Below are 19,586 nucleotides of genomic sequence, written 5' to 3'. Positions count from 1 at the left end.
GGAGTATATCCGATCGGCCCAGTTGGTCTGGAAATATTTCCAACATGTTGGAAAATTGGGTCCGACGGATATTCCGACAGAATCAGTCCGATGCATACCACACACAGTCGGATTATCCGATGACACGGTCCGATAGGACACATTCCGACGGATTCTCCGACCGTGTGTACAAGGGCTTAGGGATTTACCCCTCTGATTCACTGTGATAAGGCTTAACACAACTTAACACCAGTTTAACACAGGTTATTAATGTAGCGCCGGCTCCTGAAGAGCATGCGCTATGCTTTTTGAAAGTTAAGGTTACACCTGAACTACAGTTCGGTTTTGGTACAATTGTTCAAAATTTGGACCTCAGCATCAGTCTGACTGGACTATAGTATGTTCAGCCTGGCCACAAGGGGCACTGTCTCTTCTGGCAGACATGTAACCACAGTCTGGTTGGGTGCTTTAAGTTTATTCTCTCTCGGAGCCCGCCCAGTGGGAGTGTCTCTCTTGCTGCGCTTTCTGGGAGAGGGTACTTAAGATGCGGATGTCACGTAGTTCCGGTCCAAAAGGATGGTCTGACTCCATGGACTTGTTGTCTCGGGGCTGGCTAGCCCGAGGCAAGGAAACTAAAGAAGGATTCCAAGGTGGTCCGTGCCATCTCCGGTAGTTGGAGAGGTCCAGTAACTTCATAGCTATCCAGGGGAGGACTTTTCAGAAGAAGGCCGCGTAAGGGTTGGTTTCTTAGCAAGAGCCTGGAGAGGCTGAAGTACCTAAGTGAATCCAGTCTCGTGGGTATCGCCAAGCTGGCTGAAAGATCCAGGTATCAGTGTTCCATAAGTGTTAGTTACCTGCATGTTCTACAACACCATCTGTGGCAGAGACGTATTCCTGTATGTTCTATAACACACCTTGTTGGCTGCTAGGCCTTGTGAAAGAGGGACTATCCAACTTGAGTGAACATCCAATTATGAATGGCTATTCTCTGGATTTAGTCAAAGTAAGCAAGTTCTTCATTATTGACTTTGACACTAGGAGTACCTGAATTTCCTTCCTAATCCTCTGATCCTATTTTAAGAGACTGTTCGGTGTCTACGTTTTGCAAATAAAAATCCCTTTATGTGGATCTGTCGTCAGTCTCTGAGTTTACTGGGCCATCTACCACGGGAAACCCTAGACACAGATTGAGGAGGAGAAGGAAACGGTAAGTCCAATCAAACCAGCAGCTCCTTCGGGGGTCAGTGCTACATTAACTTACACCTTTCTGTGGTATATATTTTGTGTGGGTTTACAATAAAGTCAGTTCCCGTTTGTACCTAAGATACTGCCGTCTAATTCTCGGGGTGCCATTCTCAGCTATAATACCTTGTTCCTGGTTCCAGAGTGAAGGCAGCTGTTTACTGGCGGAGGCACCCAAGCGGGAAGCCAGGTAGTCTGTCACAGCCCCTTTTTATAAATTTATTAGCATGGCACAGGCTTTATGCTTGTTCCACTCTTTGCTAATTCCTACAATTATGTTTATTTTACAAGATAAAGAAATATATGCATATTGTAATAACCCTTCAGCATCTATTCTTACTCTAATTGCTCTAGACTGAATGCCCTTTGCTGCACCTTATTTAATCAGTTGCGCCCCCCCCACAGTACTTTTACTGCGAGTGGATGGCAGCTGCAGGCACATGTGCACTGGTGGACACAGCAGATCACTGCGCTCAGTACAGTCATAGCATAGCATATTATTACCTGTAAGGAAAAAAAAAGTCATGAACGCCTTCCATTCATAACTGTTTTCCTTCCTATTGTGATTGGCCCACAGCTATCACATGGTACCTGGGACAATCACAACACCCTGTACCATGTAATTAGCTGTAGCCAATCACAGATCACAAAGGTACAGCCATTCATGACAGCTAAAACTACTCTCTCTGATGAGAGTATGTAAAAGAAATTAAAAAAACGTAATGAAAATATACTGCCAGTCAGTATCCCTGATCACTGCCACACCAGTCATATGATGATGCTATACTGCACTGGTGGCATTATGAAAAAAAAATCCTGAAAAAAAAAATTGTGTGAACAAAAATAAATAAATAAAAAAAGAAAAATGTTTATTTTATTTTTTTCCAAAAAATTGTAACTAAAAATTACTTGATAACTTAAATTACTTAATAACTTAAAAAGCTTGCCATGCCTCTAAAAAGCTTGCCATGCCTCTTACTAAATACCTTGGACTGTCTATATTCCAATAAGGGTTAGTTTGGGGAGTATTTGTAATCTCCTGGCATTTGTGTGGAAAAAATGTTAAAAATGAAATTTGTGTACAGTGTTGCATGACCGAGCAATTGCCGGTTAAAATAGCCCAGTGTCTAATAGCAAAAAAAAAAATCTGGTCGTGAGGGGAATAAAACCTTCCAGTGGTCAAGTGGTTCAAAATTCCACATTACTACCTTTTTCTGGAGGCAAAACAAATGATAGGCAGGGTCTGGAAAAAATCCTTTGTCTTTTTTTCAAGAAGTCAAACACCATTTGAACCTGATGTTAGTCAATGAAAAATTGTTAAGCATTCTTAATGACTCGCAATCTAAATTTCTCAAAACATGGGAGCCGTGGCTCAACTATGCTATATCATCCCAAAATCTCGCTGGGGATGAACGTTTTACAAATTTCCTTTTTTAAACTTTCTGACACAAGTCTGTGGGGAAAATTCCTTAAAGTGTTTGTTACCCCAACATTTCATATTCCTGATATGTGCCTACTGTACCATGTACTCAGGGGCGGACTGACCATTTGGCCACTCGGGCACTGCCCGAGGGCCCTGGGCCACTAGGGGGCCCCATAAGGGTTGCCAGCCTCAGTAAAACCAGGGACAGTATGTAAAAATCTGTGTTATTTTACATCTGTCTCTGAAATGCCCTGACATCCTTTTGGTCTAAAAACCCCAAGATTATAGCTGCCCCACCTCTCAAGTACCTTCTCAGCCAATAGAAACATGTCTGTGTATACTGTGTGATTGTATACTGTGTGTGTGTGTATACTGTGTGATTGTATACTGTGTGTGTGTTTGTGTATACTGTGTGGCCCCATAATCTCTGTTTGCCTGGGGGCCCCATAATCTTCTATTGCCCGGGGGCCCCATGAGTTGTCAGTCCACCCCTGCATGTACTTGTAAGAAAAAGTCTCCAATTCTCTTTGCTTCCTTTGTGTGCAATCTCTGGTGTCCCTGCCAGTCCCTCTGCTTTCCTATTAAAAACTGACCATACTCAGCCTGCTCTCCTCCAATGAATAGACCTGTCCTGATATGCCCCCTTGCACAGTCTTTCAATGGGAAGCTCATCGTGCTGTTGCTGTTTCTCCTCCTCAAGCTCTCATGCAGCTGAGAACAGAGGGAATGTGATCACTTTGTAGTTTGCACCTTCTGAAAAGGCATAATAGTTACATACATCCTAAGAGGTATGAGGGCACCCAAAGCCCTTCTAATGGTAGAGTGATCTTTGCTGGCTGCAAGCCTCATTTACTGAAATATCAGTCTAAAGTCAATCGTTCTAGGACACTGACTTGATTGTTTTATATGTCTATCCAGTAGCTGCTGGTCCTCCAGCCGGGGGGGGCACTTCTCTTCTTAGGACAGAAGACAATAGCGAATATTATTGTGGGCTTGGGGCACAGTGCTCCCCCTTTTTTGAAGCCAATTAGAGCCTCTAGCTCTAATCACATGCTTCAAAAAAAATAAAAAATTTGAACAGAAAAGCAGTTATGCCTTCTATGATGTAGATGTGGAGATTTCATGTTTTAATGAGTCTATATAGGATGGGAGTAGAGCTATCAGCATGGCCACCCATGTAAGGAAAAAGAATGTCTAAGCCCTTGTACACACGGTCGGATATTCCGATGGACAATGTCCGATAGGACCATGTTGTCGGATAATCCGACTGTGTGTGGGCTCCATCGGACTGTTTCCGTCGGAGTATCCAACGGACCAAGTTTTCCAGCTGGGCTATAAAATTTTCCGACAACATGATCCGATCGGACTTTGTCCGATTGTGTGTAGAGAATTCCGATCGGACAAAGTGCCACGCATGCTCAGATCAAATTCCTAGACCAAAGCTATTGGGTACTAGCCTGAACGTAGTCCCGTCGTAACGAAATTACGTCATCAGGTTCTGAACAATCGAATTTTCCGACAACTTTGTCCGACCGTGTGTATGCAATAGTTTCAGGCAAAATCTGTCGGACAAAATCCGTCCAACAAAATCCAACGGATTTGGTTGTCAGAATGTCCGACCGTGTGTACAAGGGCTTAAGCCCCGTACACACGAGAGGACTTATGTCCGACAGACTTCCAAAGGAGTTCCGTCGGAGTTCTGCTGGAATTCCGACTGAGTTCTGACAGACTTTTCGGCTGAGCGGACTTGGCCACACACGATCACACTAAACTCCGACGGATTCGAACGTGATGACGTACGACTCGGCGCGAATAAGGAAGTTCATAGCCAGTAGCCAATAGCTGCCCTAGCGTCGGTTTTAGTCCGTCGGAGTAGCATACACACGAGCGGATTTTTCGAAGGGGACCGGGTCCGGCGGAGTTCCTTCGGAAAAATTTGAAGCATGTTCCATATTCTAAAGTCCTTCGGACTTTGGCGAGTCAAAAGTCCGTTGCAGCCCACACACGATCGGATAGTCTGACGGACTCAGTCCTTCGGACTTTGGATGTTGAAAAGTCCGCTCGTGTGTACGCGGCATTAGAATGACTAAGAACTCCATTCTGTAAAAGGAAAACATTTTTTTTAAATTGAATGGGCTGTAGAACTGTGCAATAAGTAAATACAGTACATATTCTGCATTGATTGATGGATTGATAAATGAATGACAGATAAACGAATATACAAAGCAAGAAATGTGTGGCTTTTGAACATGCTGTAAATGGGTAGTGAGATTATAAATGAATGGAGCCTGTTGTAAATCTTTATGTCATTATGCCTTTTCAAGCTCTATTTCGTCTTACTACCTAATCTTACTACCAAGACACTTATCATTATATGGTGAAATGGATTCAGGAAATTAATAGAAAGTCCCAGTTGCAAGATTTAGACTTCAGAATGTTCAGAAATCAATGATGTTTTGCAAATGCCTACAGAATCATTAAATTATAAATCCCTTACTAAAGGAATCTTTAAATACTCATAAGTATGCAAGGCTGGGCTGGGCCAAAAATCTGGCCCTGGACTTCATCCAGACGGGCCCACTTTAATTTTGAGTGTCCTCACCCTCCTTACATCAGAGTGTCCCCATCAGCAGTCCCCTTACATCAGTGTCCCCATCAGCAGTCCCCTTACATCAGAGTGTCCCCATCAGCAGTCCCCTTACATCAGAGTGTCCCCATCAGCAGTCCCCTTACATCAGAGTGTCCCCATCAGCAGTTCCCTTACATCAGAGTGTCCCCATCAGCAGTCCCCTTACATCAGAGTGTCCCCATCAGCAGTCCCCTTACATCAGAGTGTCTCCATCAGCAGTCCCCTTACATCAGAGTATCTCCATCAGCAGTCCCCTTACATCAGTGTCCCCATCAGAGAGTCCCCTTACATCAGAGTCCCCATCAGCAGTCCCCTTACATCAGAGAGTCCCCTTACATCAGCAGTCCCCTTACATCAGTGTCCCCATCAGCAGTCCCCTTCACATCAGTGTCCTCCCTCTCCTCCCCCTCCCATGTGTACTCACAGTTCTGAAGGCAGCTTTTCGTTCCTCTCTCTAGTCATGTGATAACTGACAAGTGAAGGGGAGAGAGGAAGGAAAGCCGTCCGGGTGTCTATCTCCCCCTGCCGTCTGGAGGCAGCAGAAAGCCTAATCCTCACTCCAGCAAGTGTCTGCAGCAGCTCCTTGGTGATAGGAGTGAAATCGCAATCACTCACTGTCAGAGAGGAGCAGCTCCAGGACCGCACCTAACTGGCCCACTGAACCATCGGCCCACCGGGAAACTCCCGGTAGTCCTGATGGCCAGTACATGCCTGTAAGCCCTTGTACACACGGTCGGAGATTCCGGAATGTGTCCGATCAGACCATTTGGTCGGATATTCCGACTGTGTGTGGTCTCCATCGGACTGTTTCCGTTGGAGTATCCGACGGACCAAGTTTTACAACTTGTTGGTAAAATTTTCAGACAAAATCCTCCGATCGGACATACTCCGATCATGTGTAGAGAATTCTGATCGGACAAAATGCCACACATGCTCAGATCAAATTGCTACATCAAAGCTATTGGCTACTAGCCTGAACGTAGTCCCGTCGTAACGAAATAACGTCATCACGGTCTGAACAATCGGACATTCCGACAACTTTGTCCGACCGTGTGTATGCAACAGTTTCGGACAAAATCCGTCGGACAAAATCCGACGGATTTGGTTGTCAGAATATCCGACCGCGTGTACAAGGGCTAAGTATGACTAAATGTATTCAGTGCAAGCTAACTAACTAAAAACCTTTATTCTTATATGGGCTTCATATGTATGGTAATATTGGGTAGAAATAGGTGAGAAGCCCATCACAGTGAGTTACTGCAATTTTACTAGGCAAGAAAATAGGATCATTTCATAGCAGGTGCCATAGGAATCTTAAAGTGGTTGTAAACCTCAGACATGAAATATGAACAAAGCATATCCTTCTATAGTGTGTACTTATCTCAATTAAGAGCAAAACGTGTCATTTCTGTCTGTCCTCAACTTTGTTCTTGTGTTCTGTGTGAAGGGGGTGTGCCCCTTCCCTCCAATCAGCTCTCAGAGATCTCCTTACTGACAGTAGCGGAATTATAGGGGTCGCCGAGATCGCCATGGCGACCGGGCCCCTTGCTGCAGGGGGCCCTTGACCCCACACAGGTGCTGCCCTCTTTCTCCAGCCACACCCTCTATGACCAATGGATAGATTCATGCATAGCATAAATCTATCCATGGCCACCGCTGCCACTCTCATATTTAGGTGTCTGGTCCCTTTTGGGGCACCTGAATTACAGAGGCGGGGGGTGGGGGTGTTTTTGAAGCACCTGATTAGAGCCATAGGCTCTAATAGGCTTCGAAATAGGTGAACTGTGAGAGCCATGCATGACGCTCAAAGTCCACCCAGGTGTGTTATTAATATTCACTTTCCTAACATTGAACCGCCTCTCCACCAATTAGGTGTGCGGGTCTATTACCCGTCACCCGATTGGCTGAAACAATAGGCGCAGCTATTGGACGCCTATCAGGAGGAGAGGACAGGAGATGAGGATGGCAGGATACACATGGAGGACCCGGCTCGTGGTCGCCACCTGCTGTCCCACTAAGACAGGGTAAGTGCCAGGCAGATGGCGAACGGGCGGTGGGGATCCACAGTGGCAGCATTTGATGGCACACTGCCAGCATTTGATGGCACACTGCCAGCATTTAATGGGCACACCGGCAGCATTTAATGGGCACAGTGGCAGCATTTGATGGGCACAGTGGCGGCATTTGATGGCACAGTGGCGGCATTTGATGGCACAGTGGCAGCATTTGATGGGCACAGTGGCAGCATTTGATGGGCACAGTGGCAGCATTTGATGGGTACACTGGCAGCGTTTGATGGGTACACTGGCAGCATTTGATGGGTACACTGGCAGCATTTGATGGGCACAGTGGCAGCATTTGATGGGCACAGTGGCAGCATTTGATGGGCACAGTGGTGACATTTGATGGTACAGTGGCTGCAATTGATGGGCACAGTGGCTGTAATTGATGGGTTTTTTTCTGAATTTTTCCGTTTGTTTGTGCCCCTCTAAAAATTTTGAGCACTAGCTGCCACTGGATTATTTGTGCATGTATGTATGTGTATATATATATATGTATATATATATATATATATATATATATATATATGTGTGTGTGTGTGTGTGTTTTCTATATATGTGTGTGCATGTATGTGTGTGCATGTATGTGTGTGTGTGTGTATGTGTATATATATATATATATATATATATATATATATATATAGTTTATATATGTGTGTTTACATGTATGCACATTTTATGTAAAAGGCTGTTCCTCCGAAAAGCGATCCATGCTCAGATCGCTTTTCAGAGGCATTTGACAGCCGGTAGAGAGGCAATATGTTGCCTACTGACCACCTGTTTTAACCCCTTAAATGCATCATCACTATGCTGCAACTGCATGCAATGCACACAGTTGCAGGGGGGTTGGAGTGCAGCCCCATTCACCTAGGGGAATACTTCAAGGGTGCCCTGACTGGAAAAAGATTGTGAAACATTGACATAGAGGAACCGATCTCTACATTTTCCTCCTGCAGCTGCTGAAGGAGGAGAAGTGGGGGGAAATAGATTGGTTCCTTTAGATGCAGTCACCCACTTGTGACCGGGTCCTGGTGTTCCGCCATCGGGCTCGGAGAAAGGAGCTTTGGTCCGGAGGTGGGGGGGGGGGAGGGCCCTCCATGGCTTCTTGCATCGGGGGGCCCTGAGGGTTCTAGTTACGCCACTGCTTACTGAGCACTGCAGAGTGTAATTTCAGCTCTCCGTCCCCTTTTTTTCTGACTGCTCACACAAGCTTTATAAATTCTGGACTTTTAACAATGAAGAGAAGACTGCAGATTATTAGGTACAACTTATGTAGGAGGATTTGTTTTATCTTTGTATATCACCTGATGCCAGTCACTTTATTGGGTATACAGTATATAAGGGTTTACAACCACTTTAAGTTTCCCCTACTTGGCCTCTATCTCAATAAACTCCCAATTTAAAAAAAACAAACAAACATTGTACTTAAAGAGGAAGTAAACCCCTTCAAACCACTTTGACCTACAGGTAAGCCTAGATTAAGGCTTACCTGTAGGTCCAAGCAATATCTCCTAAACCTATATGGTTTAGGAGATATTTGCCCGAAAATGGGCACCGCTGTCTACGGCGCATGCGCCGTAGACAGTGGCGCGCAGGCGCACTAAATGCGGCAAGTCCAAGAATGGATTTGCCTAATTTGTCGACTCCCGTGCGCATGCGCGGGAGTGACGTCATCGCGGCTTCGCCGCTGTCATTGGTCGGAGCTGCGAGACGCCACCAGCAAGATGGATGCGGCGGACTACAGGGATCAGCGGCGACTTCGCTGGCTCCTGTGTCAGGTAAGTGACACATAATGAGCTACTATGCGATGCATAGTAGTCCATTATGCTTTACCTTTGCAGGGAAAAAAAGAGGAAGTAAACCCATCAGGGTTTACTTCCTCTTTAACCACTTGCCTACTGGGCACTTAAACACCCCTCCTGGTATGGATTTGGGGGGGGGGGCCCACGCCATTTTTTTTGGCATGGGGTACCCCGTAGAATCTATACTATACCCTAAGGGCCTGGTATGGAATGGGGGACCCCACACTGTTCTATTGCTGGAATTTTCTATTGCCGGAATGTTTTGTTTACATTTCAGCTGTCAGAGGGAAAGCCCGCTGACAGTTGATCAGTCATCAGTCTTTAAGGACATGGCGGCTGGCTTACTGGCCTGCTGATTTACAACCAACTATTCTTCACACGGAATTTGAATCAGTCAATTGTTTTTCGACCGATCCGAATTTGAATCTATCATAAAATTTGGATCTGAATTTGAATCTTTCAGAAAACCACAAATCCATCCGAATTTGTATTTGGACCGCAAATTAATTGCACGTGTCTAGTCAGAACACCTTATCTGCATACTTGTTCCACTACGGTGAATCAGAGTATTAAAGCAAGTAGATCAGCATCGCAGCCAGAGTTTTTTTAAGAAGAAACTATCGTAATGTTTTCTCACGCAGGTTTGCTTTAAACAAGCTGATAATGAGTCTTGGATAGTTGGACTGTCTTTATAGCAGACTGACAGAGTTGGCTAAAATATATAAATATTATCTTATATTATAGTATCAGATGCTAAATGTGAATGCTGAATAAATACACCCATGGGCATATATTGCTTCCTCCAAAAAAAGCATTTTTTCTATGACTGTACTTAAAATAATAAGGTTACGGTTTGTTTGTTGTTCTGAGAATGACTCCCATTCATCATCAGCCGTCCTCTATATACATACACTTATGTATCTCCTATCAGCTGACAGCAACACTCTTCCGGCGCAGGCACAAATGTGATTATATATAAACTTGTCATTTGCATGTATAAATATAATTAATCTTTTGCTCTGATGTGCAGATTGACTTGCATGAGAAAAAGGGCTGACAACTGTTTGTAATACTTCTCTTCACATTAGAACGAAGGATTCCTAATGAAGAGTAGTGATGGCCGAACGGTTCGCCCGGCGGTCGTTTCGCGGCGAATTTCCGACTTTCGCCGTCCGCGGGTTCGAACGCCTTTTTCCGTCGTTCGCCCCGGCGGACTTACGTGTTTAATGTATACAAGAACTTTAACCTTTCGTGACACGTTTATCATGTGTTACAGGACAACCAATTGAGACATGACAGCTCATGGACACTTGGACATTCCCCCTAACCTATAAATACACCCGATCCGGTGGCCATTTTACATTCTTTCTTCTGTCACTGTAGGGAAAGGATCCTGTGTGGAGTAGGGACAGAGAAAACGCTAGCTATTTGGTACACAAAAGTTCTTTTCAGGACTGGTATAGGTGTTAGGTCAGCAGCCTGAGTTTCTTTTGTCAGTTTAGATAAAGGGACAGAGCGCTGTATGCTGCTATTTTAGGGACAGCTCAGCCAGATTAGTCTTTCTTCATCATCATCATCATCATCATCATTAGCTGTTACTATCAGGTCCACAAAAGAGCTGTTCCAGCTAATCGTTCCAGCCTACTCTTTTTTGCCAATTTGTATAGGGACAGGCAGGAAGCAGTGTGTCAGGCAGTGAGGATAATTTTAAAGACTTGCTGTTACTATTAGTTCCACAAAGGTTCTTTTCAGGACTGGTATCAGTGGTACGGTAATAGGCTTGTACACGTATAATATTCTTTCTTCCAAATATAGAAAGAATATTATACTTGACTGCTGCCCTTCTGCTGCAGTCTGCTAATCATTCACAACTCACTTGTTCCACAAAGCTCTTTATCAGGACTGGTAACTTGGTCTGTCTAGGGTGCTACGGTACATAGGCTTGGGTGCGGTACAGTCTGCTGTTCTGTAAGGACCGCTATCGGTCCACAATACATAGGGTTGCCGTGCACTACTGCTGACCGCTGCCCTATACTGCAGCAGTCCTTCATTGGTATAGGGACTGACGTACAGTCTGCTAATCACTAACACACAACCTGCTTGGTCCACAAAAGTTCTTATAAGGACTGGTAACTTGGTATAGGGTGCTACGGTACATAGGCCTGAGTGCGTTACAGTCTGCTGTTCTGTAAGGACCGCTATCGGTCCACAATACATAGGGTTGCCGTGCACTACTGCTGACCGCTGCCCTATACTGCAGCAGTCCTTCAGCGGTATAGGGACTGACGCACAGTCTGCTAAACACTAACACACAACCTGCTTGGTCCACAAAAGTTTTTATAAGGACTGGTAACTTGGTATAGGGTGCTACGGTACATAGGCCTGAGTGCAGTACAGTCTGCTGTTCTGTAAGGACCGCTATCGGTCCACAATACATAGGGTTGCCGTGCACTACTGCTGACCGCTGCCCTATACTGCAGCAGTCCTTCATTGGTATAGGGACTGACGTACAGTCTGCTAATCACTAACACACAACCTGCTTGGTCCACAAAAGTTCTTATAAGGACTGGTAACTTGGTATAGGGTGCTACGGTACATAGGCCTGAGTGCGTTACAGTCTGCTGTTCTGTAAGGACCGCTATCGGTCCACAATACATAGGGTTGACGTGCACCACTGCTGACCGCTGCCCTATACTGCAGCAGTCCTTCAGCGGTATAGGGACTGACGTACAGTCTGCTAAACACTAATACACAACCTGCTTGGTCCACAAAAGTTCTTATAAGGACTGGTAACTTGGTATAGGGTGCTACGGTACATAGGCTTGAGTGCGGTACAGTCTGCTGTTCTGTAAGGACCGCTATCGGTCCACAATAGATAGGGTTGACGTGCACCACTGCTGACCGCTGCCCTATACTGCAGCAGTCCTTCAGCGGTATAGGGACTGACGCACAGTCTGCTAAACACTAACACACAACCTGCTTGGTCCACAAAAGTTTTTATAAGGACTGGTAACTTGGTATAGGGTGCTACGGTACATAGGCCTGAGTGCGTTACAGTCTGCTGTTCTGTAAGGACCGCTATCGGTCCACAATACATAGGGTTGCCGTGCACTACTGCTGACCGCTGCCCTATACTGCAGCAGTCCTTCATTGGTATAGGGACTGACGTACAGTCTGCTAATCACTAACACACAACCTGCTTGGTCCACAAAAGTTCTTATAAGGACTGGTAACTTGGTATAGGGTGCTACGGTACATAGGCCTGAGTGCGTTACAGTCTGCTGTTCTGTAAGGACCGCTATCGGTCCACAATACATAGGGTTGACGTGCACCACTGCTGACCGCTGCCCTATACTGCAGCAGTCCTTCAGCGGTATAGGGACTGACGTACAGTCTGCTAAACACTAATACACAACCTGCTTGGTCCACAAAAGTTCTTATAAGGACTGGTAACTTGGTATAGGGTGCTACGGTACATAGGCTTGAGTGCGGTACAGTCTGCTGTTCTGTAAGGACCGCTATCGGTCCACAATACATAGGGTTGCCGTGCACTACTGCTGACCGCTGCCCTATACTGCAGCAGTCCTTCATTGGTATAGGGACTGACGTACAGTCTGCTAATCACTAACACACAACCTGCTTGTTCCACAAAAGTTCTTATAAGGACTGGTAACTTGGTATAGGGTGCTACGGTACATAGGCTTGAGTGCGGTACAGTCTGCTGTTCTGTAAGGACCGCTATCGGTCCACAATAGATAGGGTTGACGTGCACCACTGCTGACCGCTGCCCTATACTGCAGCAGTCCTTCAGCGGTATAGGGACTGACGTACAGTCTGCTAAACACTAATACACAACCTGCTTGGTCCACAAAAGTTCTTATAAGGACTGGTAACTTGGTATAGGGTGCTACGGTACATAGGCTTGAGTGCGGTACAGTCTGCTGTTCTGTAAGGACCGCTATCGGTCCACAATAGATAGGGTTGACGTGCACCACTGCTGACCGCTGCCCTATACTGCAGCAGTCCTTCAGCGGTATAGGGACTGACGTACAGTCTGCTAAACACTAATACACAACCTGCTTGGTCCACAAAAGTTCTTATAAGGACTGGTAACTTGGTATAGGGTGCTACGGTACATAGGCTTGAGTGCGGTACAGTCTGCTGTTCTGTAAGGACCGCTATCGGTCCACAATACATAGGGTTGCCGTGCACTACTGCTGACCGCTGCCCTATACTGCAGCAGTCCTTCATTGGTATAGGGACTGACGTACAGTCTGCTAATCACTAACACACAACCTGCTTGTTCCACAAAAGTTCTTATAAGGACTGGTAACTTGGTATAGGGTGCTACGGTACATAGGCTTGAGTGCGGTACAGTCTGCTGTTCTGTAAGGACCGCTATCGGTCCACAATAGATAGGGTTGACGTGCACCACTGCTGACCGCTGCCCTATACTGCAGCAGTCCTTCAGCGGTATAGGGACTGACGTACAGTCTGCTAAACACTAATACACAACCTGCTTGGTCCACAAAAGTTCTTATAAGGACTGGTAACTTGGTATAGGGTGCTACGGTACATAGGCTTGAGTGCGGTACAGTCTGCTGTTCTGTAAGGACCGCTATCGGTCCACAATAGATAGGGTTGACGTGCACCACTGCTGACCGCTGCCCTATACTGCAGCAGTCCTTCAGCGGTATAGGGACTGACGTACAGTCTGCTAAACACTAATACACAACCTGCTTGGTCCACAAAAGTTCTTATAAGGACTGGTAACTTGGTATAGGGTGCTACGGTACATAGGCTTGAGTGCGGTACAGTCTGCTGTTCTGTAAGGACCGCTATAGGTCCACAATAGATAGGGTTGACGTGCACCACTGCTGACCGCTCACCTATACTGCAGCAGTCCTTCAGCGGTATAGGGACTAAGAGTTTTGTCACAGGGTCATTTAAAAAATGACATGCAGAGGAAGAGGCAGGCCCTTCCGCAGGGGTGGTAGGGGTAGGGCAGGAGCAACAGGCTTGAGCCAAAGTGGGAAGTTGCAGAAGGTGCGTTCAATTACTTTAAAGGATGCACCAGACTTGGTTGAGTGGCTCGCTCAGCCTTACTCTTCTGCACCCTCCTCATCCTCTCGATCTGCACCCTCTTCTTCACTCTCTGCTATGTGCACCCCCAAAGACACTACCACCAACAACACGACCACCACCACCACCACCACATACCTTCCGCTTGAGTCACTGGAATTATTTTCCGATCCATATCAAGAGGACATTTCTGATGCGCAGCCACTCTTGGTATTGGATCAGGAAGAGGAGGTAGCAACAAGCGCTACTCAGCAGTCTGACGCCAGTACCCAGATCAGCCCAAGGAGGAGGTTGGTCCCCGGTGTTGCTGCCTACTCTACTTATAGCGGTGGGGAAGGTGACGTTGATGATGACGTGTCTAGTGATGTCACGTGGGTGCCCACAAGAGAGGAAGAGGAGGGGAGTTCAGAGGGAGATATGGACCAGCAGATAGGGAGGAGAAGCAGCAATGACTTACATTGCACAGCAGGGACAAAGCAGACTGCAAATGTATCAGGAGCGAGTCATCGACCATGTACGGTCACATCTGGCGCTCCCAGGACACCGGCACATGGCTCCGCAGTGTGGGCTTTTTTTAACGTGTCCGCTGCTGACAATAGCGTTGCCATCTGCAATCTTTGCAGTCAACGCGTTAGTCGCGGTAAGCCCAATACTCACCTAGGGACGACCGCCTTAAGAAGGCACATGAGCAGCCATCACCGAGCCCAGTGGGAGCAACGGAACACACAAAGCCACACTGCAGGCTCTCACCGTCCAGCCTCGTCTTCTACTTCTCCTTCTCCTCTCTCCTCACAATTGTCCTCCACTCCACCTTCCATCACGCCAAGCTCACATTTTTCTGCAAAAAGGCAGGCTTCCGTGGGCCTAATGTTTGAGCGTAAAAAAATGATGACGCCGGATAACCCTCTTGCCCAACGGTTGGCGGCTGGCTTGTCAGAACTCATAGCCCGCCAACTACTGCCATATAAACTGGTGGACTCGGAGGCCTTTCGCAAATTTGTGGCCATTGGAACACCACAATGGAAGGTCCCAGGAAGGAAGTATTTCTCAGAGAAGGGCATCCCAGAGCTATATGGCCATGTTCAGCGGCAAGTGAATGTATCTCTGGCACACAGTGTCGGTGCCAAGATACATCTGACCACAGACACGTGGTCTAGCAAACACGGGCAGGGAAGGTATATCAGTTTTACTGCCCACTGGGTGAACCTTCTGACGGCCGTCAAGCATGTAACCCGTGGCACCCGTGTAGATTTGGTTTTACCGCCACGGATTGCATGCAGGCCTGACTCTTCTTCTCCTCCTCCTACTCCATCCTCCTCCCTCTCCTCCTCAGCTGCCTCCTCCTTTTCCGCTGCTAGCGTCTCTTCCACTGCACCGCCCAAGCTCCCCAGAACCTATTCCACATGCCAGGTGAGACGTTGCCATGCCGTGCTGCGTCTGTTGTGCCTGGAAGCAAAGAGCCACACTGGCCCGGCACTCCTTTCAGCTTTGCGTTCACAGGCAGATGAGTGGCTAACACCGCTCAATTTGACAGTTGGTAAAGTGGTGTGTGACAACGGTGCCAATCTGCTTAGCGCATTGAAACAGGGCAAAATCACGCACGTGCCGTGCATGGCACACGTCTTAAACTTGGTCGTGCAGCGATTCCTTGTCAAATACCCTGGGGTCCAGGACATCTTGCGGCAGGCAAGGAAAATCTCGGCCCATTTCAGAAGATCTTACACGGCCATGGCTCGCCTTGCTGACATTCAGCGGCGACACCATCTGCCGGTCAGACGTCTTATTTGCGATTGCCCGACGCGATGGAACTCAACCTTCTATATGCTTGATAGGCTGCTCCAGCAGAAACGTGCAGTTAACGTCTACCTGTATGAACTCTGCGAAAGAAACGGTTCTGGGGAGCTGGGTTTTTTTTCACCGCGCCAGTGGCTGCTCATGCGCGACACATGCAGACTTCTGCGGCCATTTGAGGAGATCACCAAACTGGTCAGTCGCAGCCATGGCGCCATCAGTGACATGGTACCTTATGCCTTCTTTCTGGAGCGTGCATTGCGTCGTGTCATTGATCAGGCTGTGGAGGAGCAGGAGCGGGAAGATGAGGAAGTCGCAATGCTGGATGAATTCCCAGGGGGGGCTACTCTATCTGAGACAAGTCAACAACAGGAGTCTGATGAGGAGTCAGAGGAGGATGGTGCCGGGGCGGATGAGCAGGAGCAAGAAGAGCATGCTTTAAACCTTTCTGGGATCCCTGTTGTGCGAGGATGGGGAGAGGAGAATGAAGAGGACGACATTATCCTGGATGATGAGCAGGAGCCAGGCCACCACACCGCTTCCACTTTAGTGCAAATGGGGGCCTTCATGCTCCAGTGTTTTAATAGGGACCCCCGTATAAAAAGCATGAGGGTCAAGGACCAGTACTGGGTGGCAACGTACTTAGACCCCCGGTACAAACACAAAATGGCGGAAATGTTACCGCCGTCGCAGAGGGCTGTCAGAATGCAGCACTTCCAGGCCTTGCTTCGAGAAATGCTGCATTCTGCTTTTGCGTGCGCTGGCAGAGGAGCAATTCCCACTCCCAGAGAAGGATTTGCGGGTACCAATCCAACAGCGCCTGCAAGAAGAGGCCGGTTTGAAGATGTGTTGGTGACTTCGGATATGAGGTCATTCTTTCAGCCGACCCATCGACAGGTGTCATCCGGATCCAGCATCAGGGAACGCCTAGACCGTCAGGTGTCCGACTACATTGGGTTAACGGCCGATGTGGACGCTCTGAGGAGTGATGAACCCCTAGACTACTGGGTGGGCAGGCTTGACCTCTGGCCAGAGCTTGCCCAATTTGCAATCGAACTGTTGGCTTGCCCCTCATCCAGTGTCCTGTCCGAAAGGACGTTCAGCGCAGCAGGGGGGATTGTGACCGATAAGCGTACTCGCCTAGCTCACCACAGTGTTAACTACCTCACATTTCTAAAAATGAATGAGGCATGGATCTCGGAGGAATTCAACACATGTGATCAGTAGACCATGTATATGTCTATAAACAATTTTTGGAATCAAGCACACAGACCTTCTTAATTCATTTGGCTCACTTCCCTGACCCAAAAAAGCACACCGTACTATATGCCCCTACCCTCCTCTTTGAAGAGGTTGAGCGGTGTCATATTTCTACTGGGGCTGCTTATTATGAGGGGTTCCCACCATCCCTGTGCTGTGCTGACTTCCTCCTGGGTGTTCTTATTATGAGGGGCTCCCACCATCCCTGTGCTGTGCTGACTTCCTCCTGGGGGTTCTTATTATGAGGGGATCACACCATCCCTGTGCTGTGCTGACTTCCTCCTGGGGCTGCTTACGGTGCTGCTGTCAGCGCTGTATGTCACGGAGCTGCTGTCAGCGCTGTATGTCACGGAGCTGCTGTCAGCGCTGTATGTCACGGAGCTGCTGTCAGCGCTGTATGTCACGGAGCTGCTGTCAGCGCTGTATGTCACGGAGCTGCTGTCAGCGCTGTATGTCACGGAGCTGCTGTCAGCGCTGTATGTCACGGAGCTGCTGTCAGCGCTGTATGTCACGGAGCTGCTGTCAGCGCTGTATGTCACGGAGCTGCTGTCAGCGCTGTATGTCACGGAGCTGCTGTCAGCGCTGTATGTCACGGAGCTGCTGTCAGCGCTGTATGTCACGGAGCTGCTGTCAGCGCTGTATGTCACGGTGCTGCTGTCAGCGCTGTATGTCACGGAGCTGCTGTCAGCGCTGTATGTCACGGAGCTGCTGTCAGTGCTGTATGTCACGGAGCTGCTGTCAGCGCTGTATGTCACGGAGCTGCTGTCAGCGCTGTATGTCACGGAGCTGCTGTCAGCGCTGTATGTCACGGTGCTGCTGTCAGCGCTGTATGTCACGGAGCTGCTGTCAGCGCTGTATGTCACGGAGCTGCTGTCAGCGCTGTATGTCACGGAGCTGCTGTCAGCGCTGTATGTCACGGAGCTGCTGTCAGCGCTGTATGTCACGGAGCTGCTGTCAGCGCTGTATGTCACGGTGCTGCTGTCAGCGCTGTATGTCACGGAGCTGCTGTCAGCGCTGTATGTCACGGAGCTGCTGTCAGTGCTGTATGTCACGGAGCTGCTGTCAGCGCTGTATGTCACGGAGCTGCTGTCAGCGCTGTATGTCACGGAGCTGCTGTCAGCGCTGTATGTCACGGTGCTGCTGTCAGCGCTGTATGTCACGGAGCTGCTGTCAGCGCTGTATGTCACGGAGCTGCTGTCAGCGCTGTATGTCACGGAGCTGCTGTCAGCGCTGTATGTCACGGAGCTGCTGTCAGCGCTGTATGTCACGGAGCTGCTGTCAGCGCTGTATGTCACGGTGCTGATGTCAGTGCTCTGTATTACGGTGCTGCTGTCAGTGCTCTGTATCTCCTGCACCCTCTTGTTTGCCTACCCTGGTCCCTGACCTTCCCTCTCCTCCATTGCCTTCATTAGCTCCATAGTCCTGAATTGTCAGAACAATTTCCCAAATAAAAAAAAAATGCTTGTAGTTATCGATCCCAAATTCACCTCATACATGTATTATGCTATTGTCCAGGTGGTGGGACTACGTGCTACCCCCTAATAATTACCCCGTGGCCGCAAATTCGACCTAAAGGTTTGCGAAATTCGCCTCCCATTGAAGTCAATGGAGCCCGCGGCGAACGGTCGTTTTCGCGAACGTTTGTGTCCGTTCGCGTTTCGCGTTCGCGAAACGTCCCGTCGGAAGTTCGTCCATCACTAATGAAGAGTAAATCTCTGCTTCCACTGCCTTGTTACACTATGACATCATTATGGGTACATTGGGATTGCATTGTCAGACTTTTCTGCAATTGAAGCATTGCACATGTAGATCAGCAGTATGGCGTGGGCTGCATATTTCTAAATGGTATGCAAAGGCACCAACGGGATTTGTAGCACAGGACCCATCTTGCTTTAGAACTCAAAAGCGTTGCACCGCCTACAGCTATTGTAGCTCTGACACTTTTGGACTTAGGCTGGTTCGCAACAGAACGCAGTGCAGGAAAGGTGTGTAGCACTAACCCCCGAAGGAGCTGCTGGTTTGATTGGGCTTACCGTTACCTTCTTCTCGATTTACGTCTAGGGGTTTCCCATGGTAGATGGCCCAGTAACTGAGACTGATGACAGATCCACATAAAGGGATTTTTATTTGCAAAAACGTAGTTAAAGCGGAGGTCCACCCTAAAATGGACCTCCGCTCATCGGAATCCCCCCCCCCTCCGGCGCCACAATCGGCACCTTTCAGGGGGGAGGGGGGTGCAGTTACCTGGATAATCCAGGTAACTGCACCCACTTCCGGGCTAGCTCTCTGCGGAACGGGGCGTACGTTACGCCCCCGTT

This window comes from Lithobates pipiens, unplaced genomic scaffold (assembly GCF_037356315.1).
Source record: "Lithobates pipiens isolate NorthernLeopardFrog02 unplaced genomic scaffold, aLitPip1_a1.2 Scaffold_28, whole genome shotgun sequence".
NCBI lineage: Eukaryota > Metazoa > Chordata > Amphibia > Anura > Ranidae > Lithobates > Lithobates pipiens.
This window is presented reverse-complemented; position numbering follows the sequence as displayed.